The following is a 26,376-nucleotide window of genomic DNA, read 5'->3' on the forward strand; positions in this document are numbered from 1 at the left end:
TCCTCCTCTGTCAGCATACACTGCACCTAGAAGCATTTACACTCACTCCTTCCTCATGGAACTATGGTAATGCCTCGAAATAGGTGCTACGAAAAGGGGATGTTTAAGCTAAAGAAATAAAGTTAACTTAACAGATGCTTGAACCAAAATGAATGCCCCATGTTGAGTAACTTGTACCACCAACGAAAAAGTGGAAAGCCCCAACACTTAAGTATGTGGATATTTTGTAGTGGCAAGTTGATTAAATCTAAGCAACAAAATGAGGAGTAAACCCTTTCAGTAATACCCAACCACAGTATGGGGCGGGCGAGGTGCGTTAATCACAACCCATTGTGGGACATCCTTTGTCCTTAGAAGACCCCTCACTCACCAACCTGGTTGGTGACAAGCTTCATCATCGGGGTCCCACCTGAACAGCCGAGTGCCGTCCAGGTGTGCTGCGACACCTGACTACAGTGGAGCTGTTTTTTTCTTTTATATGTACAAGAGAGGTAATCATGTGTTAAAAAAAATATCCAATACTACCCACTCAAAGAGTTTATTCTGGAGTGTCTTGGATACTAGGTTAAAATATGGGACACCTAATGCCCGATTAGGTGGACTGTTGGTGTTTAAATAAGTCGTGCAGTGTTATTTAAAAAAAGGTCTACATGTTTCAACCTATGTGTAAGTGTAAGGTTTTCGTCAGGACCAATGTTGCGCCAACGGGATGGTCTTCGCTTGCTAAGGCGCACCCTATCTACGTCAGCAGCGGTTGCAGAATCATAAAATGTGATTCTGAATCAAAAGTGTGTTTCTTTTCTTGAATTCTGGAAAAAATCTGTGCAAAAGATGGGGAAAGGGTTGTGGGTAACCGACATGTATACGTACAAACATATATACATATATAAATCTTATCGTGAAAAAGTGCACCTCGTGAGGTCCCAGCACAACTAGAATTACTGTCTCGTGGGGGACCTCCAACAATTAACCAAGGTCGCCAGAGATTATTCTGTGGCCAATAGTACTACAGACACTCCGCGCTATTTCAAAGAAACAGCCATGTCTCTGTATCTAAATTAGTTCAACCCACTGAAAACGTGATGCGCGTGAGCTAACAACCATACGTGTGGCCAGCGCTAATGAGAAGGCAGTCACACAGAACAATTAACGTAGTGGGTGTCTAACCTCGAGATCGAGGTTTTTGTGATCGTGAAACGTTGCGCGTTGTTACTATAAGCACAAACACATCTGCATACAAATAAACACGTCTTCCAGAGGAACCTGTAACCACCAGAGTCCCTCCTCTGTATGAGCAATTAAATCTAGTGAGGCTAAACGGGTAAGATATCTTACTGGGAGCGCTGTGAATCACGGCTCCATGGGCGTCCCCGAACCTGCAAAGAAGAGCCCTCGCAACGATCTGAAGAGGAAAAGCAGCGAGGTCAGATGGGCGCAATGCATGCGACACGCATGCAAAACACACGCAAGTGCCTACATTTGTAACACTCATCGGCTACGTTGAGAGGACAAACAGCCTTACTTGTGGAGGGATGACGGGCGCAGTTAGTGCCTATGTTGGTTCTGACGGGAGCCCTGTAGTGTGGTGGTCGGGCTATTGCCGGCGGTACGCCCATGGAGCCGTGATTCACAGCGGTCCCAATAAGATATCTTACCCGTTTAGCCTCACTAGACACCCACTACGTTAATTGTTCTGTGTGACTGCCTTCTCATTAGCGCTGGCCACACGTATGGTTGATAGCTCACGCGCATCACGTTTTCAGTGGGTTGAACTAATTTAGATACAGAGACACGGCTGTTTCTTTGAAATAGCGCAGAGTGTCTGTAGTACTAATGGCCACAGAATAATCTCTGGCGACCTTGGTTAATCGTTGGAGGTCCCCCACGAGACAGTAATTCTAGTTGTGCTGGGACCTCACGAGGTGCACTTTTTCACGATAAGATGTATATATTTATATATGTTTGTACGTATACATGTCTGTTACCCACAACCCTTTCCCCATCTTTTCCACAGGTTTTTTCCAGAATTCAAGAAAAGAAACACACTTTTGATTGAGAATCACATTTTATGATTCTGCAACCGCTGCTGACGTGGATAGGGTGCGCCTTAGCGAACGTAGACCATCCCGTTGGCGCAACATTGGTCTTGACGAAAACCTTACACTTACACATAGGTTGAAACAGGTAGACCTTTTTTTAAAAAACACTACACGACTTATTTAAACACCAACAGTCCACCTAATCAGGCATTAGGTGTCCCATATTTTAACCTAGTATCCAAGACACTCCAGAATAAACTCTTTGAGTGGGTAGTATTGGATATTTTTTTAAACACATGATTACCTCTCATGTACATATAAAAGAAAAAACCAGCTCCACTGTAGTCAGGTGTCGCAGCACACCTGGACGGCACTCGGCTGTTCAGGTGGGACCCCGATGATGAAGCATGTCACCAACCAGGTTGGTGAGTGAGGGGTCTTCTAAGGACAAAGGATGTCCCACAATGGGTTGTGATTAACGCACCTCGCCCGCCCCATAATGTGGTTGGGTATTACTGAAAGGGTTTACTCCTCATTTTGTTGCGACCCTGCCTTCATTGGCAAAATACCCTTTCTCTCTCATATTGTTTCGTAAAAGTTGATTAATCTGCACATCCTTGTACAGTGAGGCAAATGGAGCTATGTAACAGAGTTCCAAAAGCTAACCATAAGGTGCAAGCCTTAAAAGATATCTGTTTAGAGTACTGGCAGAGAAGGTTTTCTGCGTAATTGCTCAAAATTAACACTAATCTTCAACTGGTATGTTGCCTGGAACAAGTGGTTTACAAGAACCCAGTCACCATTCCACCAGTTTACACAAGGAAACTAACACAAGACCACAGGTATTAAAAGCACCCAGTCCAATAACACTTTTTGAGCATCCAAGTTAAAATCGATTGCGCAAAATAAAATAAAAACTGCAAGGGTAAATGCCATACCCAGATTTACAGAATTGGGATTTCCAAGCATTTACACCTACAAAATGCCTGGAAAATCGGAAAGTAGGATAGATTTATTTTCCAGTCCAACGTTTAGTGTCAGAAATATCTATGCAAGGGCTCACAGGAGAGGTGAAAGGGAGTGGGCACTGGGAAAATAGAGAAGTCGGTGGATAGAGACAAATATTCCGAAAGGTTTTCCAAATCCAATTTGGGCACTGAACTTTAGAACCAAAAAGGCTGAAGTAAGCATGCACATGGCTATAACTTATTTTTGTGAAATACTAAAATAGGGACCATCAGTCTGATGCTCCCAAGCAGGTGAAGAAGCTCCATTTTGACAAACTATGGAAAACTTTTGTTTATGAAATCTTGATGATTTTCATCAAATAAATTCACCCGATTCAGTATCAAATCCTGGATTCTCATCAAAACCTTTCACAAAAAGTAACGATTTGTAAGAGGAACCTGGCCAAAGTACAGTACATACATGTGCAAATCCTTTCTGCAAATGAGTTTTCCAAATAATGAAGTGACTAATAGACACTCATGAACACAATGTGTTCTTGATTGCAGTCTGAAAAAAAATTGGTGACCAGTTATGCCATTGTAGATGGTCTTAATATTTATTAGCTCGTAAGCAAAGACGGAAGAAACGGATAGGGTGTTTTTGTATGAAATGTTGACGTTCTTGTTGGGGCGTGTTAGCTAACATGATGGGAATTTCATACTAAAAACATGGCAAGTAGGGGGCGTGGCTACGCAAGCGGCGATGGCGGTTGTAGCCTGCTAGAGCTCCCGCCGGCCCGCCATTGATCCGACAAATTATCCTGGTCCCCGAGCCACTGACCCGCAACCAAAACGGGGCTACGATTACCAGAGGCGCCAGTGACCATCCGGTGTGTTCGGTGGCGATCCCGCGCTCCCGAGCGGAGCTGGACAGCGGGGTGCGAGGTGCGGCCTAGTGGACTGCGGAGCAGCCGGGGCCTCGATTTTGGAGCAGCCGAGGAGTGGGTTGCGGCCAGGGGACGGCCGCGGCGCCCCGCTTGCCCTGGGGCCGAGAGACTGCTGGCACTCATCCTCCCAGGGCCAGGCTGGGCCCTGGGGCAGTGTGGACGTGGCGGGCGGACCGGAGCGGCAGAGGTGGCCTGGTGGCCCGGGCGCAGCCGGGGCCTCGATTTTCGCGGCCCGGTGTCAGGGGCCGGCAGCGCAGCGGGGGGACGGACGCCCTGGAGAGCCCGATCGGCGGTGAACGTGCCGAGGCGACTATTCGACCTACCGACAGCAACAGTGAGTAGTGGGCCCCCCCCCCCCCCCGGGCCCACAGACCAGAAGGGACATCAACGCTGTGGCGCGAGACGCAGTGGGTCCACGCACCGACTGGAGGAGCGATACCGGTCACTGAGAGCCACAACCATCGGCGGCTGGGGGGGACAGCATAAGTGGGGGCGGTGACTGAGGTCCACCCGGCGCTATACCCAACACTAAGCCGACCCGAAGTGACTTGTCTGAGACTCCCCCCCTCCCGGGGGCAAGCAGCAGTCGAGTGGCCCTGATAATTCTGCGATCATGACCAGGGGGGGTAACAGCTCCGCTAAGCAAGTAACCATCGATAAATTCACCGGGCCTAGTGGGGGCCCTGGGCCATCAGGGGGCGGCCCGCCTGGAGGGGGGCCGGATAACGCGGCCCTTATGGCGGCCATAACCCAGTCAAGGGACATGCTGGATGCCAAGATAGGGGCTGTTGGCGCAGATGTGACCCTATTGCGCCAGGACCTGAGGAACGCCGTGGCGCGGATCACGGAAGCAGAATCCAGGGTGTCAGTGGTGGAGGACGACGTGAGTAACCTTAAAAAGAGGATGGCGGCGATGGAAACTGCGCAGCGGATTACAGCGCTCCGAGTGGAGGATGCAGAAGGGCGGGCGCGCCGAAACAACCTCCGCTTCCTTGGATTTCCAGAGAGCTGTGGGAAGGGTGGCATGGAACAGTTCCTTACACAGTGGCTAGAATCATGGATGCCCCCGGGGACGCTGTCTGCATGCTTCGTTATTGAAAGGGCACACCGCGCCCTGACGCAGAAACCACCCGAGCACGAGCGGCCTAGGGCGGTCATCGCACGGCTGTTGAACTACCACGACAGGGACGCCATATTGAGGGAAGCTAGAAATAAAGAAACCCTCTTATGTGAAAATCAAAAGATCTTGATCTTCCCTGACTACACCAAACTCGTCCAACAGCAACGCCACTCTTTCATGGCGGCCAAGGCAAAGTTGAGAGGCCTTAAGCTACAGTATTCCCTGCTGTACCCGGCGCGCCTGAGAGTGATCTTCCAGTCACGGACACTGTTCTTTGATACACCGGAAGACCTTTTCAGATGGACCGATGAAACGGTGCAGGTCAGACCGCATTCTCAACCAGGGCTCAATCCGGGCTCCCCTGAGGGCTCGCCTCGGCCACAGCGAGATCAGACGCCTAGACACGGGCGAACCAAACGCTCCAAATCACGCAAGCGCGCGGCCTCGGCCGATGGCACACGCAACACTGTTAGAACCGAGGACTCCGAACAATCTAGCACGGATCACTGAAGTCTCCGGGGCCTCGGCTCCCTCTTCTGCTATTACTGCTGCCAATCCTAGCTGGACACACCTGGTCGCCTGAGACCCACTGTATCACCAGCGGTATCGCGGCCTTGTGACAGTACACCCAATGTCTACTGAGCGTGGATGAGGTTGTGGGGTAGGGTTCGGGGACTACATAATGGTGGCTGCCACTCTCCCGTTTGTGAGAGGGACACTGAGGGGAGGGGGTGAGTTCACTGTTCCTCTTTGGGATGTTGGGATCCATTGGTATGGATGGGCCTGAGCCCTCTGTTTTGGTCTCGGGACTACCCATGCCGCGACAGGTACCTCATAGTTCATTGGGGTATAGGGTGGGGGGAGGCAGGGGTCGGGCGGTCAGGGTTGTGGCTGCTGAGTTGGGGTTGGGGAATGTTGGGGATTGTGGGGCTAGGGGGTTGGTGCTGTTCGCTGGGGTAGATGGTGCACTGCATGTGTGTGTCGTTATAATGATTCGTGTGACGTGTGGTGGGTGGCGCTGGAGTGGGGGGCTCGTGTGGTGGACTCCAAAGGATTATGGCTGATTCGACTCGTCGGCTTCCAGAAGACTCTATGCGGGTGATTACGTGGAATGTCAGGGGGCTACTGGACAAAATCAAGCGTGGGGCAGTGTTGCGATGGGGTAAGAGTGCGGCGGCAGATGTGTTATTGCTCCAAGAAACGCATATGATGGGCACGAAGGCGCTGAGCCTGCAGAGGTTTGGGTATCAGCAGGTTTTCCATGCCGGGTTTTCGAGGGGATCCAGGGGAGTAGCCATATTGATACACCGTAGAATACCTTATGTCCATGAGAAACAATGGGTGGATCCCCAGGGTCGCTACTTGTTTGTGAAAGGCATGGTGGGCACGGAACCTATAGTGTTTGGGAGTGTGTACGCCCCCCCCCCCCCCTGCAGTGGGCCCTGGCTGAGAGACTGTTTTCTGTATGGGAAGATATATCCGGGTCGGTGGCAGTAATTGGGGGAGATTGGAATGATGTAATGGATGTGTGTGTGGATCGCCGGAGGTGCCAAGAGACGACTGAAGCTCCTCCCCTTTCCCTTTCACCCACCAGACTGCATGCCATGAGTGAGGGGCTGGGATGGGTGGATGCTTGGCGACATATGCACCCTGCGACCCGTGAATATACCTATGTCTCGGCGGTACATGGGTCATTCTCGCGCTTAGATTATGTGTTTTTACCTCGGGAATACCTGAGTAGGGTGAAGAGCGCAGACATCTTGCCGAGAGGCTTATCCGACGACTCCCCAGTTTCAGTTAGCGTGGACCTCCTGCGAAAACGGCAGCCGTTCAGGTGGAGGATGTCCTCGTGGCATCTCCTGCAGCCAGCCTATACTAAACACTTGCGGGAAACAATAGATCACTACTGGCGGGAAAACCTGATAGAGGGGGCTGACGTAGAAGTGGTGTGGGAAGCGATGAAGCCTACCGTACGTGGGGTAGATATCGCATGGTGCTCGGAGGCCCGTAGGCGGCGCCGGGAACAGACTGCGATGGCGGCTGAGCGAGTGGTGACCCTTGAACGGGAACGCCGCGAGGGTGGCGATGAGGTCGGACTGAGGCTGCTTCTACAAGCGCAGCAATCGTACGCGTCCCTCTTAATGGATGAAGCCAGACAGGCGTGGCTGGCCACAAGAAGTAGGGTGTATCAATGGGGGGACAAGTCGTGCTCCATGCTCCATAGATTATGCCAGCACAACTTTCAACCCCTCGTGCTGCCGGGCATCACAGACGACAATGGGGAGGTACTGACTGACCCTAACGAGTTGGCAGCGAGCTTCGCCACGTACTTCGAAGCCCAATACGCCTCATGTGACCAATTGCCTGAGGGCGATTTAGCCCGGTTTTTCGCGGACCTCCCGCCCACTCAGGTGTCAGACGAGGCCAGGAAGGCCTTGGACGCACCCCTCACAGCGGAGGAGCTTGGAGACGCGCTGGGGCAACTCAATGCGGGTAAGGCTCCTGGCCCTAATGGCTACCCGTGTGAATTTTTTAAGAAATTCCACGTACAGCTGGGGCCACACTATCGCCGAGTTCTTGAGGCGGCGAGAACGCGGGGCGCGTTGCCCCCCGATTGGCGCCATGCCGAAATAGTGGTATTTCAGAAGCCTGGTAGACCCCCGGGTAGCCATGACTCATATAGACCTATTTCCCTCATCAATATCGAGGCCAAAATATTGGCCAAGGCCCTAGCAAACCGTCTGGCTCCGTATATTACGGATCTGGTCCACTCGGATCAGGCAGGCTTCATGCCCCACAGGGCGACGCGACATAATATTCGACGGGCACAGGCGGCGATAGACGCTGTTGGAGTCTTGGGGGACCGGGCGGCGTTACTACTGGCCGATATCAACAAAGCTTTCGACTCGGTCAGCTGGTCGTACATATTTGCATTGCTATCGTGGCTCAACCTAGGCCCAGTTTTCCGGTCCTATATCAAACTACTTTATACGGACATCACGGCCTCGGTGCGAGTCGCTGGGGCGGTGTCGGAGACGTTCCACATTGGCCGGGGGACTAGGCAGGGGTGCCCTCTTTCCCCCTATCTATTTGCCTTAGCCATGGAACCCCTAGCTGCCAGAGTCCGTAGCGATGCGTTGATTCGGGGCTTCGAATGGAATGCCACCCTATCGGATAGAATTGCATTGTACGCGGACGATGTCCTCTTCTTCCTCACCGATCTACAGCGCTCCGGCCCGCGTGTCCTAGAGGTCATGCAACTGTTTGGGGAAGTTTCAGGTTTATGCCTGAACTTACGTAAATCCACCCTATGGGTACTACATGGGGACACGGTGACGGAACCCTGGGCTTCGGAACTGCAAGTGGCCACAGTTGGTCTGAAATACCTCGGGGTGTTTCTATCAAACTCGGCGGATACGGCCTGGGAACGTAACCTACTGCCCGTCTGGGAGCGGGTCCAGACGGATGTCAAGACTTGGTCCCGGATGCCTCTATCAATCTTTGGCCGGTCAGCTATCTTTAAGATGGTTGCACTACCGCGCCTACTCTACCAACTACAGAACCATCCGTATCCTATCCCACCCCAATGGTTTCGGCAGGTGAACTCGGTGCTGGGCCGCTTCCTTTGGGCTGGCGGTGCTGCCAGGGTAGCGCTGCGCACTTGTTTTCTGTCCACATACTGTGGGGGCCTAGCCACCTCGGATATACAGTCGTACTACCAAGCCGCTCATCTCCTTGTTTTAAATGAATGGTGGTATGGTGACGGTGGAGATCCGGCCTATGCCCTGGAACGTGCATTGATGGGTGATCACTCGCTCCACACCATCCTATACTCATCCCGGCTACGTCGGCCACTGCCGAGAGTCACTAAACTTGTATTTGCGATATGGCGACAGGCCCTGCGTCGCGTGGGCTGGTGGGGTCGACTGACCGCGGAAACGCCGTTATGGCGCAACGGGTTACTACCGGAACTATCTAAGTTATCAGGCTTTGATGGCTGGGACTCAATAGGCATTTCGCAGCTCGGCCATGTGATGTCCGGGACGACTCTCAAGTCCTTTCAGGCCCTTCGTACCGAATTTGATATGCACCAATCTCAATTTTTTCGTTATTTACAATTCCGACATGCGCTGACGCCCAGTATAGCCAATCTTGACTCGCTCCCGGAATTCAGCCCGATCGAAGCGAAGGTCTTCATGGGCGATCTTGGGGACAAAAAAGTATCACGCATTTACCAGACCATGGTCACGCATTGCTCATCCACTCTTCTTCCGCTGAAGGCGAACTGGGAGGCCGATGTAGGACCATTAGATGAGGATGATTGGCGAGAGGCATTAGAATCCCCGAGGGGGGCGGCTATAGCGATACGGTTTCGCCTCATACAGTTCAAAATTCTACACAGGGCCTACTATACCCGAGAGCGTCTGTGGAGGGCGGGCCTGATTGGGTCCCCGGAATGTCTGAGATGTGGGGCGGAGGTGGGTACGTTGCTCCACACAGTGTTGTCGTGCTCCAAACTGGTTGGCTTCTGGAGGGGTGTATGGGGCTGTCTGTCGGAGGTGCTGGGTTGGACCCTTCCCCGTACCCACCGCCTGGGTCTTTTACACATCCTGGAAGGGGTTGGTGGTAATATCTATAAGCGACACCTGCTCCTCCTGGGGCTGGTGGTAGCCAAAAGAGACATGGCCCGAGCATGGAAGGACGTGAGGCCCCCCCCCCTGACTGCATGGAAGGCAGGCTTAGACTTTTGTATGGGCCTGGAGAGGCCAATCTTTGAGGCACGAGGATGCCCTCGTAAACATTTCAAAATATGGAAGAGGTGGGCGGACTACAGAGGGTTGACACTGGACCCCCCGGCGGACCCAGTGGAGGACCTGTAGCCCTATAAGCTCCTGCGAAACCCATTCCCGCACACACACTTGACACGTCAAAAGCTTCCGTCATCATGGTTCACACACGCATGCATGGGGTTAGGGAGGGTTGAGGGAGGGTTCAGGGAGTTGGGTGGGTAGATTATTGAAAAGATGAAGGTGGGGTTAATATTTTCGTGTATCCTTGATTCCATTGATTCCTTGTTTCAACGCTCAGATTTATATTGTGATTGTAATTACAATGCCTGGTGGTGTCGTCCTGAATGTGGGATGCCACTTTGATTCATATGCTCATCTTTATCAATAAAATTGTTGTGAAAAAAAAAAACATGGCAAGTAACGACTAAACACGTACAACGATTTCATCATCAGCAACTCAGTATGAAAACTGTGCTTGGCTAGTGTTCGTAGTAAGTTCCTAGACCAACTTAGCTGTGTGTGAAAGAGACAATGCTATCATGATGTGCATTGTAAACCTAAAATACGGGGAGTTTTTGTACGAAAGACAATATCATTTTGTGTCTTACAGCCATATGCTGGAACAGAGGAGTTGGAGGGGTGCAATTAAAGATATGAACAACATCTTTCAAGGACATACACATTGGGGAATTTATGTTTCACCATTTCCATCCATGCTATGAACGGTTTAGTCCTCAAGAATCAATCAATTCATCTTTATTCGGCTGCAAATTAGTCATAAAACACGCAATATAATAGACACTGTGCAAAAAAGGGCAAATACAGTATATTTCATAAGCCATAAAATATTAAAATATATAAAACTTAATAAAAAGTCAATCCTCTAACATTGTTTTCTTAGAGAATACAGCAGCTTGAAGAAACTTAGCTACACAGCAGCAGGATTCGTCATCAGTCAAGGTGCGAAAAAAACAATATGCCAGCGTGCAAGACTGTATCTTTCTAGATCTCATAAGCGGCATAAGAAATTTTCTTGTATATAGCACATAAAAACCACAAAAAAGTGAAAGTACAGCATAGTTGATTTGGACTAGTTATTGAATGGGCATGTCCTTAAATAAAGCTCATGTTGGTGCCCAAATGGGAAGCATAAAAAATATTTTATTGTACCAGCCCTGAAACTAAACAGTAAATAAAAACTGTACCCAACTCCTATTTGTATTCCACAAATAGTCCGAGCGAGACTCTCCTAAATTAAAATGCAAGTAGTCTAAAACACTTGTTTTCTTACTCTCCACCCGCAGTCTCTCTGTTGCAGCTTTTTCCAATAATAATTAATTCACTTGCACCGATCTGTGGCCCTCTATCCAGAAACATATCTATTAGGCCTACGCCTTCCAGATTTTTTTAACATAATCCTCGACAAGACTGGAGTCAGATGCCTGCTAGCAAGACGCCGCCATACTTCCCGTTTTTCCACCTGCAGTGTTAGCTCAGTCCTTTCCAATGTTAGTTACATTTTTAGACTTATGTTATGGATACTTGTTTATTGTCATCATCACAAGATGATGATAAGTTCTGTTCTCAGGTTTATGATTAGACAAAACATTATTCACTTCAGTGGATCGACCACATTTCATACATGAAGTATGGGAAGGCAATGCATAACTATATTTAATTTGCTTTAGCATATTTAGGGGTTTCACTTACGATTGAAAAATGAACCACGAATTGATCACAGCTAGCATGAGTCTATTACAGCGAGCGTACTTTAATGGATTTGATTTTTACAAAAGTTATGAACCTTAAACATTGCTGAAAGCAATACTTAAGGAGGTGGCTCTGATATATTTGTGTCATGTGTTTCTAACATATGTTTGGACTTGGCATTTTTCTAGAACAAGCCAGTCTCTGAAAGTCTGAAGGAACCAGGACTGCTTGCAATAGAGCCTGCAGAAAGCAGCCTATCTTAATTAGGTCTGTGAGGGTTGACTCAACAGAGGCGCTGATAGATTAGTAGCAGTTTAACCTGAAGAAGGGAGGCATCCTGAAATGTTATCCATGTACCACATTGAATAAGGTTAGTGAACTGACTGCTCCGTTAAATCTTTGTTAAGCGACATATGAGTTCTACAGAATTGGCAGAAGGTTTTTGAGCAAATTCGACTTGGAAAAACAGACACAAGTGAAGATGCCACAATTGCTTATGTTCGGTTCCTTTAATATGGGCAAGGAATATGAGTTTCCCTTCCAGTTTTAGAAAATCCTGGGCCTGGATTACACTAGTATGGGTGCAGTTTGTCCCAACGTTTTGGGATTACCTAGACCCCACTGGGGATGTAGATGCAATTTGGCATTGGTACGCTGACAGATGCAAAATGTTTTACTACTGTTCAGTTGGTACACATGTCTTTTTACAGTGGTCATGTAGTGTAACATTGCACCAGCACAATTACAATGGATACAATCCATTCAATTCGGTTAAAATAAGGAAAATATGAGCAATAACATTTTGACTATTTGCTGCACTTGCTAATCCAAAATAAGTATGTATCTGAGGCCAGCCATGCCTGACATATGAGCCATGCAGGCTGCACTGAAAGCAAGTTGTGAAGTCTATTACCCCTCCTAGCTTTACTTGTAAAGAAGATTTTAAGAGGGCATTTATACAAATGTACACTGTGCTTCTTCAATAGCTCAATAGTTTATCTATATTTAGAGAGGCTGGTAAATTGGATAGTTTTTACACAGATTAGATGTCAATAGAGCTATTGTAGTATCAGGCTGGTTCACCACTGGCAAAAGTGACAGGGTTTCGTATGAACGGTCACAAAAAGAAAATGTTTAAACTAAGAGCACAATTTTATAAATAAAATACATGGATTATTTCAGATCAGCAGTGCTTTCTTGGTGTCCCAAGACTTCCCAAACGTTCTCTCATTTCCCTAGATCAACTGTTCTTAACTTTTTGACCTCTGTGGACCCCCACTAAATCATTACAGGCATCCGGGGTCCCCCATTGAGTCATTATTGGAAGCCGGGGACCCTCGACCTAAGCAATTTCTACAGTACACAAAAATACAGAATCAAGTTTACACTAAACAAATGGACAAATATTGAAATATTTTGTTCAATTCACAATCAAATACAGAAAAAGTTTTCAAATGTTCAATTTTGCTCCTTTATTTGTATATACTTTATTTAATTTTAATGTTCTAATGTTAATATTATTTAATTTAGCAATACAGTTGAAACTCCTGGAGTAGGCCTTGAGGACACCCAGGGGACGTCGGACCACAGGTTAAGAACCACTGTTCCAGATCTCACACTACCACCAGCGTACTGTGTGGCCTCTCTTGGGACGCTATCTTGGGAAACACCCAACAAGTGGAGTTGTTTGTATCCAAGAACTCCCTGGGTGGTAATTAGATGCCTGACACCAGCTTCCACCCACTTCTCGGGGTCTATTCTAAAACGCTATTAATGCCTTCGTTGTACTATCGGCCCCATCAGAATTAAGTGGTCATTTGTAAATTGGACTTAAGTCTTATCTAATGGTACACTATTTTGTTATCAGCATTCAAGGTTATTGGTCTAGTTGTTAACTATACAAGCTTGTTGACTGATTGCTGAACTGATGTATTAACTGAAAGGGTGCTTAGACTACTGCTTCATGGTAGAAGAGTTTTACGAAACCCCAAATAAATAAATTAATAAATCTACATTTTCTTCTACTCAGGAAGACTAAGTAAGAACACCTCTAATGTTGATGTAATATTTCTTGTTTAGAGAACCCTAGATGCTGCCACTGAGGCACATCTAGGCAGCTCAAGGCGGCCTTTAACAAGCAGACAACTGAGTAAATAAAATGCAATGTTTGTATTTATTTATTTTTTAAACAAAGGTTTTTTGTACCATCCCTCACTTTTAACAAACAAAACAATGGCACGTAAAATATACATATTATACATATAAATAGATCGATCGATAGATAGATGTATAGACAGACCGACAACTTCACATCTCTCAATCTGAGGTGCAACTTGCTAAACAAGGCAACCACTGTTCCTTTGACTTTGGGCTCCAAGTTCAGTAATTCATTGTGGACAAGAGGCATATGATTTACTGAGATATTATTGGATTTGCCATTCTTTGTTGGTTGCATTCTGGAATGACTGGGCGCATGCAGGGCGAGGCATGGTGTGAAGATGAATACTTGGATATTTTCACCTAGCACTGCAAAAACTCTAGGTCAGCCTCAAAGACAGACTTGGCAACTGAAATCTGAGCAGAAGATCCAGACAGGAGGAAGGGCTATTAGTATACTGTAGTGAGCAAAAAAATCAGTCAAGCAAAAACAGCAACAACAAAAAAATACTAGTCAAACGCAGTACGTTTAATACCTAATAGAGGCTAGAGCAGTACAAATGACTTTTGCAAAAGCTCAAAGTGTGTTGAGTTGCTAAGCCCCTAGTTATTGGTCATTTAGCCTTTTCACAGAGAAACGACTAGTTTGCTTAGAGCTCAAAGTGTGTTGAGTTGCTAAGCCCCTAGTTATTGGTCATTTAGCCTTTTCACAGAGAAACGACTAGTTTGCTTAGAGCTCAAAGTGTGTTGAGTTGCTAAGCCCCTAGTTATTGGTCATTTAGCCTTTTCACAGAGAAACGACTAGTTTGCTTGGAGCTCAAAGTTTGTTGAGTTGCTAAGCCCCTAGTTATTGGTCATTTAGTCTTTTGTTCTTTTCACAGAGAAACGACTAGTTTGCTTGGAGCTCAGAGTTCTGCGTTGCACTTTAGTTTTCCCCCTTTAAATCAAGCTCTGGGTTTCAGGTGGCCGTGACTGATGGAAGATGGACTTAGGCGTGAAAAACGGGAGAGTTCCTTATTTCCAGACTAGCAGGTAAAGTCCTTCGTAAAGGTTTTCAGATTCTCAGACCACGCACCCCTCACACCCAAACCACCTTTAATTAAGGAAAACTATTAATCTGAGGTGCAGTAAGGGTGCAAATAGCAGCTGTAAATTGCACATGGAGTTTGTGATCTGCTGGTCATTCACTAAGCAGCCTACTATTAGCAGGATTCAGAAAGGGTCATAAACCTAAATTCGCTATTTGCAACAATTTGCAATCAGCTAAGAACACAGAGGTGGGGCATGCAAGGGATAGATAGGCTCCAATTCCGGCATTCTCTTCCCTGAAAAGGAAACATTTCTTTTACTTAATCCAGTCCATCTCCATTAAAGGTCCAGTTCCTGCTTAGAAAAAATGTTCCCCATTTGGGAAGAAATTGAGGGTCCCCCTACACCACCATCTGTCGCTCTAAAGGTGGCACCACGCAGTATTCAAATTGTAACCAAATCGGAGGTCAGTTTCTGATCATTGGTTTATGAACAAAACTGCAGTTACAAACCGCTGATTCGTGCCATCCAACTTGCAAATTGGAGTCACACTACCGCCTTTGCGAGTTTGCAAGAGGCTTCAGAATGCAAAAGGTGTTTTCTACATCACAAAAGGTATTTTGTGGTTTCATACTCTGGTTTTGAAATTCACCGGCTTGAAACCACAAAATATTCTCTACAAAAGGACCTATTTTTCTCTCACACAAATTGCCATCTACTTTCCTGGACTCTTGATGAGAAGCAAAATCAATGGCCAGGTAAAAACCAGGATTCTCCTAGACTACACTTGCCAGGTTTCCCTTCACTCAGCATGTTTCTTATAGCACTCGCCCTCACAGGAGGGCGCATAAGCCTTCTTCAGCACCTGTTCAGAAGCCCCGTGCGTTCCACAGCATCTGTCTTTCGGTTGTAATTTAACTTCACAGCCTCTCTACTCCCTGCTGGAGGGGGTCAAAGAGCAGAAATAAATCATTCACATACTTTTCTCGGACAAGGCCGAAAGTGTCCCAGTGTTATATCCAATTACCGGTTTCGTGTCGTGTGGTTTTAAGTGACATATTGTTAAGAATAAGTAATGTGCACGAGGAACTGCCCGTTTTCAGTGCGTGTGTTTGTGTGGAGGCGTGCTCTTGAGGAGGAGGACAAGTTCTGTGTGTGTGAGTCAATCTTGCAAGTGTTCTGTGCTGTTCCCGTAATTTGAAGTTAAGGGAGGACTGCAACCCCGGGGGACAGGGGGGGGGGGGTCGCGAGAGACAGATTTTTTGCGGCCTCCACTTAACATTGCGCCTGTCGTCAGTGGAGTTAGGACAGTTTTCAGAGTGGGGCTGCTGCCATTAATCTTATATCACGTAACTCAAAGCGATTGTCAAAAAACCAAGCGTCATTCAAAAAACAAGTGTAGCAAACGTGCCACACCCGTACAGCAGGGGCGGTAGGGGTGCGGTATGAGGGTGCGGTATGAGGGTGCGGTATGTAGTAGGTGCTGCATTCTGTAGCAACAGTGTAGTGGCACGCGCACGCTCTTTAACAGAAAGCACTTTTTGCGGTGAAATGGCCACAGCGTTTTATTTGACATGTTGTTTTAGCGGTAAACCTATATAGCACAGCAATCATGTGTGGAAATTGTGTGTCAGCGAAAATGTATAATTTGCGCATCACCAAATAAAGTATCCCGAGTGTTTTGATCCTACTAAAATCTGTGTTTACATCACACTACAGAATAACAAAGAAAATGCTTCAATCTTTCTCTCCTAATTGCTGTTATATTTTTAAATAGTAGTATAGTTATTTTACATCTATTTAAATGTTGTTATGGGTTAGAAAAGACGGGCATTCCACAGCCTTTCCCTTCACTTCCTGGATCCCAGCAACATTATCACATAGGACACTTTTACAAAATCCTCTCACTTTGCAGTCAGCGAAATAGAAGTAAACGGCAGTTTCCGCCATTTGGGCTCTAGCATGGTTATGTTAAGGGTGCAGCACTACCCCCCCCCCCCCCACACACACACACCCTACAAACAGTGCCTATGTCTGTCATAGACAGTCAAAAAGATCATCCTTCCCATCACCATTTTGATGGTAGGGGCGAATTTGGGAAGGAGACACGGCGATTTCAAACTTCTGTATCAACTCATAAAAGTTGTAATGTAATCTGCTCCGTCCCATGAAGTAGGGAATCAATCCGATCTCCGCAAAAAATATATAAATACTCACAAGGGTGTAATATTTTTTTCAAGAGTCAAGACAGATCTCCAAAAGCCAAAGAAAGCCTTGCCTTATCAAGGTAAGCTCTTGTAATAAAATTTGCCGGTACCTGTCTAACTACCTTTTGACTCTTGGCTTCATTTTCGACACATTACTTAGTGGGGTTACCACAGAGTGGTGTAAAAAATGTGTCAACTTGTGGTCAAGCAAGAAAGACATCAAGAACAAGCCAATGCGCATGTTTTTTGTTTACATTGTGATCCGACAATAGGACTGCTCCTGAGAGAGTGACAGACATGTTATGGCTCTAGGTTGTATGTATACATGGCCTACGTCTGTTCAGGTGGGTAAAAGGGAACTGCGGCCAGGCGAGGGCAGTGGGTGGGGTTTTTATTCCCTTTGTGACTGACCACAGCCCCTTAGATGGAAAGGAGCAGACATTCTCTAAAATATAAGTGGGCTGTGAACCATGGCCCTGACAACCCATCACAACCCACTTCTTCACCCAATGCCCAGACACCACATAAATGGTCTTTAGCATGTTCACGACTAGCTAGCATGTTCTTCATCCAGTCACAGAGCACTAACTTACCACACTAACAATAAGTGCTCTGTAGTAGCAGCATGACAATATGTAACAGCTACACAAAACACAGCAAAAGTGTGCGAAACACTGATCCCAGCTGCCAGACACAGGAGTCCTGGTGTGCAACTGAAAGGCTATAGCTTTGTTGCTCTATTGACTCATCTGTTTAGTCCAACACCGCACACCCAATCTTCCTGCGTTTCGTTGTAACTCCTCCAAGTACAAGTAAATAGTTTTGGCGTTTGTATAGCGAAAACTTGTTAACAAGTGTCATTAACCTACTTAACAGGTGCATTATAGCCAGCAGTGGTGCAAGCTTCCCACCCGACATGTAGAATAGGTATAACAGCTTGCAACATGGGACTTTTTCTTGCAGTATTTTTATTGGGGGAACCTGTCCCAGGGGCATTGGAGCACTCCACAATAGAATCAGTTACGTTACAGATTTTTTTTGGGGGGGTGGCAGGATCATTTATATGATTTGCTTAGAATCACCAGATGTTGCGCTGAAGCCCAATGTTCCAAAGCTGGCAGCTCGAGCCACTAGGCCACATTTACGAGCCCTCATTTGGGCAACAGAACAGGTATAATCCCCTCCCAAGGCAAAATGTTTATCAGGTTAGGTGTGGCTACAGCTATACTTTACTAGGCAGATTTGTCTAGTGCGCTAATCACCCATAAGGGTATCCAAGCGCTTGCCAGTGGGTAAGCTGGGTCTTGCGTGGAGTTCATCTAAGAGCCAGGTCTTCCACTTCTTGTAGAATTCGAGCGACAAAGAAGACCTGATGTGGTGAGAAGGTTGCTCCAAGCCTCGGTGGCGGGGGGATGTATAAGAAGGTGTGGCATCCATCTCTGTTCTTGTGTATGCGGGATGTGTGCAAGTGAAAGACCGGCTGAGCGGAGGTGCCTGGAGGGTTGGTAGAAGTATATGCAGGTGTTGAGGTAAGCAGGCTATGTTGTGTAGTGCATTGTAGGTGCCTGAGCGGAGTTCAAAGATAGTGCGTTTGTGTATGGAGAGCAAATGGAGTTCCTTGAGGTGTGGGTGCCTTGGGGAGGTTGGGGTGAGTCTTGCTGCGGCACTCTGGATGTTTTGGAGTCTGTTCAGGAGCTGTTTGTTCATTCCAGCGTATAGTACGTTGCTGTAGTTCATTCTGCTTGTTATGAGGGCTTGTGTGTCTGTTTTCCAGGTGTTTTCCAATAGCCACTTGACATTTTTCTGCAGCATCTTCAGCAGATGGAGAGAATTGTGTTAACTTCTGCTGTTGTGTTCAGTTTTTCCGTCCAGGATGATTCCCAGGTTTTTGGTGTGGGCAGTCAGGGTTGGGGTGGGTCTGAAGTCTGCTGGCACCAGGTGGAGTCCCACGGTGAGGTTTTGTTTCCGAAGACCACCACTTCGGTTTTGTCCGTGTTGAGCTTGAGGCAGTTGGACCTCATCCATGTGACTACTGCAGTCATGCAGGTGTTGCAAGAGAGGGGTACAGGGGAAAGTGTAGGACTCGCCTGGAGTGCCCAACATTTCCCGCTCACCCATTAGGACATTACTAGCCCTCACAAAACTCTAGGTCCCACGTGCCACGAGTTGCTTGCAGCTTTAAGTCAGTGGTGCTGCCAAAGTATTGCATCCAATTCCAACACCACACAGCAATGGTGTTAATCGCAGCACTCTTTGGCAGGAGGGTCGAAAGAGAGGTACTGATGACTGCCTGTACGCTGTGCGACTAATGTGCCCTCTTCTGCAAACAGCACAGCAACACGTTTGCCCTCTAGTGGCTGCACCACTACACTCCAAAATACAAACAGAGTTCAGCATGGCGAACCCAAATACAGAAGTGGAGAGCTTGTGCAATTAAAGAACTCTGCTCAGTAAAAGGGGGGCCCATTCTTTTCCGATCCCTTCACAACCCTCCTCCCTATTACACAAGAGTAATAGGACCCCCCCATCCCACTGGATTTTAAAAGGTACAATAACTATCACATTCTCCATAGGGCACTCTTTTTGAGGACCTTAGTACGCTATTAAAGTAGAAAAGGAAAAAATGCTTGTTCCTTGGGTCCAGTAAGAATGTGATCATTTTAGTGAAACAGTGTGACTTGTAAACTGTAAATTAACTGCACACTCTCAGAATTTTGGAAGCAGAAAAAGATGAATGTGTATGTCAGAAATCGATCACAATTATGATTCAGACTGAAGAGAGGAGTCCATATACTTTTGCATAAACCCATGTAAAACGCGGTCTGTATCTGCTGCCGCTCTGCTGTCCCACGGCCTCCATTACCGTCCATGCAGGGAAATGACACCGTTCAGCAGTGAGTGACGCGATGTCTCGAGGGGAGTTTCTTTTCCTTCTCCCTCATTTTCTCACCTTCGTTCTGAAACGCACAAGCACTTAAAAGTGATGACAACGCCAATGAGAACACCGAGTTAATTATTATCTGTCTGCAGAGCCGGGGCGTCGACTCCAAAACAAACACATCCCTAAATGCCATCAGAAGCAGCGACGCGCCCGGCCTTGAACCGCGCTTCAAACTGAGTCAGTCAGGCAAATATTCCAATGTAGGAGGGAGGGACGGGCACAGCAGAGCACACTGATTGCACGCTGAGTAACCACCAGTCACAACATCCATGAGACTGGGTGGAACCAGTTTAACAAGGCCGAGCAGCCAGCTCTGACGGCCAGGGCTCGGCACAGAGGGGATCAGCCCTCGGTTGTAGCGAATAGGCCTATCAGAAGGCAGCAGACCGGGCCAGAGAAGATCAACCTAGTCTGCTGTGTGCCAGGAACCCTGACTGCGTTGCACCTTTTCGATCAGTACACCATGATTGGCCAGGGCAGTGTATTCAACAAAGTTCTACATCAGACCGCATTGGTCCTGTACTATCACAGCACGGTAATCAGAACAGGGCCCTGTCAAGAGAAGAGGCTCAGGACGGCCGCCCCAGGCCTCCCAACACTTTGTTTCTCACTTTGAGAGAAACTGAAAATGATATGGCAACAGGTGGGACGCGAGGAGGCCAGAGTATCAGCAGCAGTCCTGCTGCACAGAGGAAGGTAAGGGAGAGCTGAGGACTATGGAAGAGAGGAGGGACCCACAAGGACAGGCTGGAAACAGGCCACTGTGTGCATCAATGCTAAGTGTAGGGAGACAAAGGGGCGTGCTCTTTGTAGCATCTGCTATCAGAAAGCAAATACTGCACAAATTCCCACGATGCGATTGGTGCAGCCATGCATACACCTATAGCAAACACTGCACCTATTCTTTCAGGCGCTTACTGCACGCAGTGCACTTCATCTAACGACTGTACTGTTTGAGTCGTGCGCATGCGCAGTTAGACAGGCATTCTGTAAAGACAATAATACTATGCATCATGTTCTTAGTGCAGTCAGGCACAGAAGAAAAACACTACATCACCTGTGTCCCTCGTTAGGGCAGCCAGACACACACTTTGTGAAACCCTTCATTGTTGGTGTATGCGCAAGTGCAGCCAAAACACGCAGACTTTGAACCACGTCAAACTGGCTCTAAAGTCACTTCAAGGCTTCCAGTGGGTGTAATAAACCACGTTCAAAGTCCACGTCACTGTGCATAAACCCGACGGAGGAAAAGGGCCAAAGTATCTACGGAAGCGGTCACCACACTGCATGCCCACAAGGAAGTTCTGAACCAGGCCTGTACGCCTGATCAATGTATCGACGGCAAAACGCCTGATACACAGAGCTACGTCCCGCATAGAGGAATGAATCAAACAGATATCATACAGGCCACATTAAAACACCATCTGAAACCAACAGACACAATAAAACACCAATAAACAATTTGAACAGACAACTAGATTTTTACTCGTAAAGGTGCATTAGAGGCACAAATACAAATAAGTCAACAAATGGAAACCATTTGTAAACTGTTAACTGGAACTGCGAGCAGGGCTATCCGCTTATGAAAATGCATTTGCTGTCTCATACAGTGGAGATTTGGAACTGCCCTCTTCCTTGTAGTTATTAGCGACATAGTCCACAGTTCTTGCCTAACACAGGGTACTTATTTTAATACCACCTAAAGAACAGCCACGCATAGATTTAAGGGGAGCACGTGTTTACCAATGGGGTACAATACATCTGACACCCACAGTCTCAGCTCCAAACGCTGCATTCTTTAGGTCAAAGACAGGAGTTCGAGTGAAATGATTAATAACACCTAGAAGCAGTCTTGTCACGCTCTTCAGCGCCTGCGGGTTAAGCCGAGGGCATTGCACCGAAGCCTGCAGCCTAACATGTTATTTATTCTGGAACTTGTCATACATAAGCTCAGGAAGTCAGTGGTTCCAAACGGACAATTTAAACATGTTATATCCCCTGTACAAAGTTAAATGTGTGCAGTATTCCCCACCTAGGGCCGGCGCTAGGCATGGGCAGCTGCCCAGGGCCTCGCACTCAGCCCACCAGCATGGGGCCCCGCACTGGTGGTGAGTCTTGTTGTCTCCCTGGTGATCCATTTTAAAGAATGGTGTTGCCTTGCAATTAAGGTCCATTGGAGGGCTCCCCCTCCCCGTGCCTCTCAGGGATGGTGTCTGGAGGCATAGGGGAGGGAAACGCTCCCTTTAATAGCAAGGAGACCATTCACAGACACTGTGGGATGCCAATTGTCCAGCATTTTGCCGCCCCTGCAGTTTTAACTTTTAGCCCACAAGAAATCCTCACACCTATCGGACTGAAGGTGTGATAAATGCTAGTGGGCTGAAAGTTAAAACTGCGGGGGTGGGGGGGGGGGGTGCAAAAAATGCGGGACAATGGGCATCCCACAGTGTGTGTGAATGGTCTCCTTGCAAGGGGGGGCACTTATCTACATTAGAGGGGCCTCGCACATTCCCTTTTAGCCCAGGGACTCGCAAATCCTAGAACCGGCCCTGCAGACCCCACCCCAAGGTCTCCACCACAACAGCTGTGCCCTTTCACTGGCATTGCGGGCAAACTTTTCGGCAATGCAGGCAAACCTGAACTCTGACCCTGCCTAGCTAGCAACAGCTCCTTTTCTCTCTGAACAGCACAGGCAGCAAACACTGGCCGTCCCGCCTGGAAACCGCCCTCCCCCACTGTTTGAGGTGCGGCCCGCATTCCAGGCACAGCCCCAAACACGACCTGCAGCTTTGTGGCCTGGCTGACAGGCAGAGCACACACTGCAAGGAAAACTCACAGAGGCAGAGCCTCTGCCAAGAGACTACAAAGAACCGAAGAACTGTAAAAACAAATCCGTGGAATTCCGAGATCCTGAAATTCTTTGGTGGTTTGCTGAGAATATTTGTGCTCACAGTCCATTTTTTTTTAGAACGCTCGTAGGAAGGACACTTTTTCAGCAGACAAAACCATCAGGCGACGACACTGTCTGCCTACCATCTCACAGTCTAATCCACTTCCAAATACCCACGACAAATTACACTTTGTTCAATTTTTCTTTTTTGGGAATTATGCAAGAGATACAATGTGACGATCAAGCTGTGCTCCAATGCTAGCTCAGCATTTCCCTGCTGTCCCACAGCCTAGTTGCATAAGCCACTTACTGTCATCAGGCAGTTACACCGTGCAAACCAGCAGTAAGTATGGCAACACAGTGCATTTAGCCATCATATTCATAAGAACTAAACTTCGACCGTTTGATAGCTTTCAGAACCTGAATGTTTATTTTCATCTCATAAGTACATGCATTTGAACTGAAACTCTGCTGCAACCCCACTGTACTTGGAAACCCAAGTTCAACACTATTGAAAGAAAGAAAGAAAGAAAGAAGAAAGAAAGAAAGAAAGAAAGAAAGAAAGAAAGAAAGAAAGAAAGAAAGAAAGAAAGAAAACCTTGTTATTGACAATCATTCACCACAGATTTGTAAACAACATTACACAGATTGCTGGAGAACCTGCAGATGAAGAGCCTCGAAAATAATCGACCAAGAGACAATGATCAACAAGACAACCAACAACTATCTTTTCCCGGCTTCCTTATTCAACAAAACAGGTTGCTACATGGCAAGAAAGTTATCTCTGGCCCTTATCAGATATCTCACAAGTTAATTAATCATGTGAGACACCTTCATCCTGGTTTCTTAAACTAATAGCACTTCTGATGCTGACACTCTAAGGCCCATTCATACAATTTAACTAGAAGTCAATGTCAGTGTTGATCATAACATGGACAAGTCTGCCAATGGCCCAGCCAGTCAAACCCATTGCAGCCTTCGGCCAACGCATACACCAGCTAGATTCACGTTAGACTAGTTTGAGGACCACCTTATAGTCCCTTCTATTATTTCATTAACATCTGCATAGATTATCTTGGGGGCATTTGTAGATATGTACAGTATCTACTAGTACAGTAGACTGCATTCTATTAAAATACAGATAAATATATCAACGTGAGCATCACATCCTGAAATGTGTATACTCTCATATCAAACAAAACAACACCTTCTAGATTTAAGGCCACAGAAAGAATGGAATGCAGTTGTCTTCAGAGAGTGTTTAATTTTCAGCATCTTTTATTTCACCCTAACCATCTTGATTTCCTTTAAGACACTTTACTTAGATAATCATAAACTTGAATCAAAAAGTGACCAATCAGGATCTTTTGACGCAACTCGCCACTGTGGCAGATCTTTCACAACCATATATTGAGAATTGGGGCTGAGAAAATGTGCGTTCCTAGGAAAGACTGCAGGGGCGTTGGAAGAGTAGCGAAAACCAATTTTCCTATGGTTTTCATGTCAACTTGCACACCATTACTTGGTTCCAAAAAGCCTGGAGTCATTGTGTGAAAGAAGCACCCAAACACCCCTAATGTTTTATCAAGGGCAGATGAGAAGGCATTTATTGACCCTGAAACATAATTTCCAGTTGGATAATAAAGTAAAAAAAAGTTAATTCCATTCTTTTTCATTATGCTCAGCCTTTCATTTCCTAGGCTTCTACAGCCTTTCTATACCTTTATCCTTAGGTCTCCTGTAAGTGTTCCTCTCCTTCTGTGGCCAATCTTTTTCACAACTAGCTGACTAGCAAGCTCAGTCTTGCTCGCTATCTCTTGACTCTCTCTAGAGTTATATTTCTCTTGGTGTGCATCAAGTATAGAGTGAGATTGTGAGTTTGTACTTTCATGTGATAGTGATACACAAATTTAATTTATTAGAATAAAGAAATGTCAGTGAAAAGAAGAATTCTGACAGCTACTGCCGTAAAGTATCTTCTCAGTGCCCAAGTCAAGTGCCCTTGTGTCAATCTAGCCTTTGTGTCTTAGTGCTGGCAGTTCAACATCTCACAGCTATGGTCATCCTTTCGTTCTAATTTCTTAATTATTCTCTGAGGTTATCACCACAAACTCCTGGCCAACACCATTATTTGTCTACCTGCTTTATTTGGTGACACAATTTGCTCATTGTCATATGTTTTGCTAATCACTTTTATTACCAGATTCAGCAACCAAGATTACTCTATGGAGTCTCTCATTTGTTTAAAAATTAACATTGTACTTTTCAACAGAATTACCCAATTCAAGAGCTTTGGAATTTTAAAACAACTAAATTAAAACGGGTGACACTTACTTTTTATGTCACTTGGTCTCCATTATACTTTAGATGTTCCTGATATTCAATAGCTACAACCCACACTTTATACTAGATGCATAAACATTTACTTGTCTATATTATGTTCTTTTGGGTGCCCGCTGCCATTGTTCAAAATACGTTTAGATTCCACCCACCCTCATTTTCATGGAGGATGGCCCACCTTACTGTTACGCCACTTCCTGTAACATCACTTCCCGCTTTCACAGGATTCATGGGAAGTTGGAAGATAATATAAAACTTGATAATTCAAACAATGTTTGTTCGAAAACACAAACATAAGTACTTTATTAGATTAAATATTTGCATTTTAACAATTATCCCTTACAAGTTTTCATCAAGTTGCCTGCTATCAGTAAGCAGCTGAAGGGCCATCGCACAAATAACTGTTACAAGAGCGGAGTGCTGAAAGAAAGTAAAAAAAGTCCTCTCAGGCCACAGGTCATCCAATCAGAAACAACGTATAGAAGAAGTTCTCCTGGGCACTGAAAAGAACAGGGAGGGAAGCCACCAAATAAAGAGCAGGTAATTGAGATATAAACAAATGCCATACAATCCTAAGGGGCTGACCCAAAACTCACCCTATGCGTATCCTATTATAAGCAGTAGGTCATCAAATAGAACTGAACCTTTGCTTAGGCGACGTCTATAAATACCTAGAGTTGACGTTTATGTGCTGGTCACCAGAAAACCGCAAACTCTCTGTACTGAAAAATAGAATCACGTTTATTGTGGATCAAAGGTTTGCTTTTGATGTTGGTGTCCGATTGAAGGTAAACGGATTAAATCTCCGATGTAGACTTAACATGTGGCAAACGTATTATATTCACAGCCAGCTATTAATCCGAAATCAAGCATTAGCAAAGTCAAGTAAAGCACAGACCCATCGCCCCAGAGTTCATAGAAAGGGCAGCCCGTGGGAGTCCATGCCCTGAGCCGCTGCGCATTACAGCGACCTATAGGAAAATCGATTGAACCTGCAGACAATGCTATGTTTAAAGTTTGCAAAGTCTCGTGCTTATGTTTACACGCAAGCATTAAAATAATAATCTACTAAAAAAATCTCTCCTTTGTTTGATCAGAAGACTCTACAGTCGATTTAAAGCGAGACAGAAGTAGCAATATAAACAGCAGATCATGAACAAGCAAAAAAGAGAACGATTTATTACAAACTGCTTCACCTTCCGACAGCTCTTCAGCTCGTGCTTGTCTGGGAACTCAACCCCGTTTTACATATCTCTGGA

General features: G+C 46.5%; 1 protein-coding gene across 2 annotated transcripts in view; it reads right to left on the bottom strand.

Moving 5' to 3' along the window:
- Positions 1–26,376, bottom strand: part of PERP (p53 apoptosis effector related to PMP22) — a 67,875-nt gene that overhangs the window by 8,552 nt on the left and 32,947 nt on the right. The gene's annotated exons all lie outside the window — the stretch shown is intronic.

This window comes from Lissotriton helveticus, chromosome 6, assembly GCF_964261635.1.
Source record: "Lissotriton helveticus chromosome 6, aLisHel1.1, whole genome shotgun sequence".
NCBI classification, from domain to species: Eukaryota; Metazoa; Chordata; class Amphibia; order Caudata; family Salamandridae; genus Lissotriton; species Lissotriton helveticus.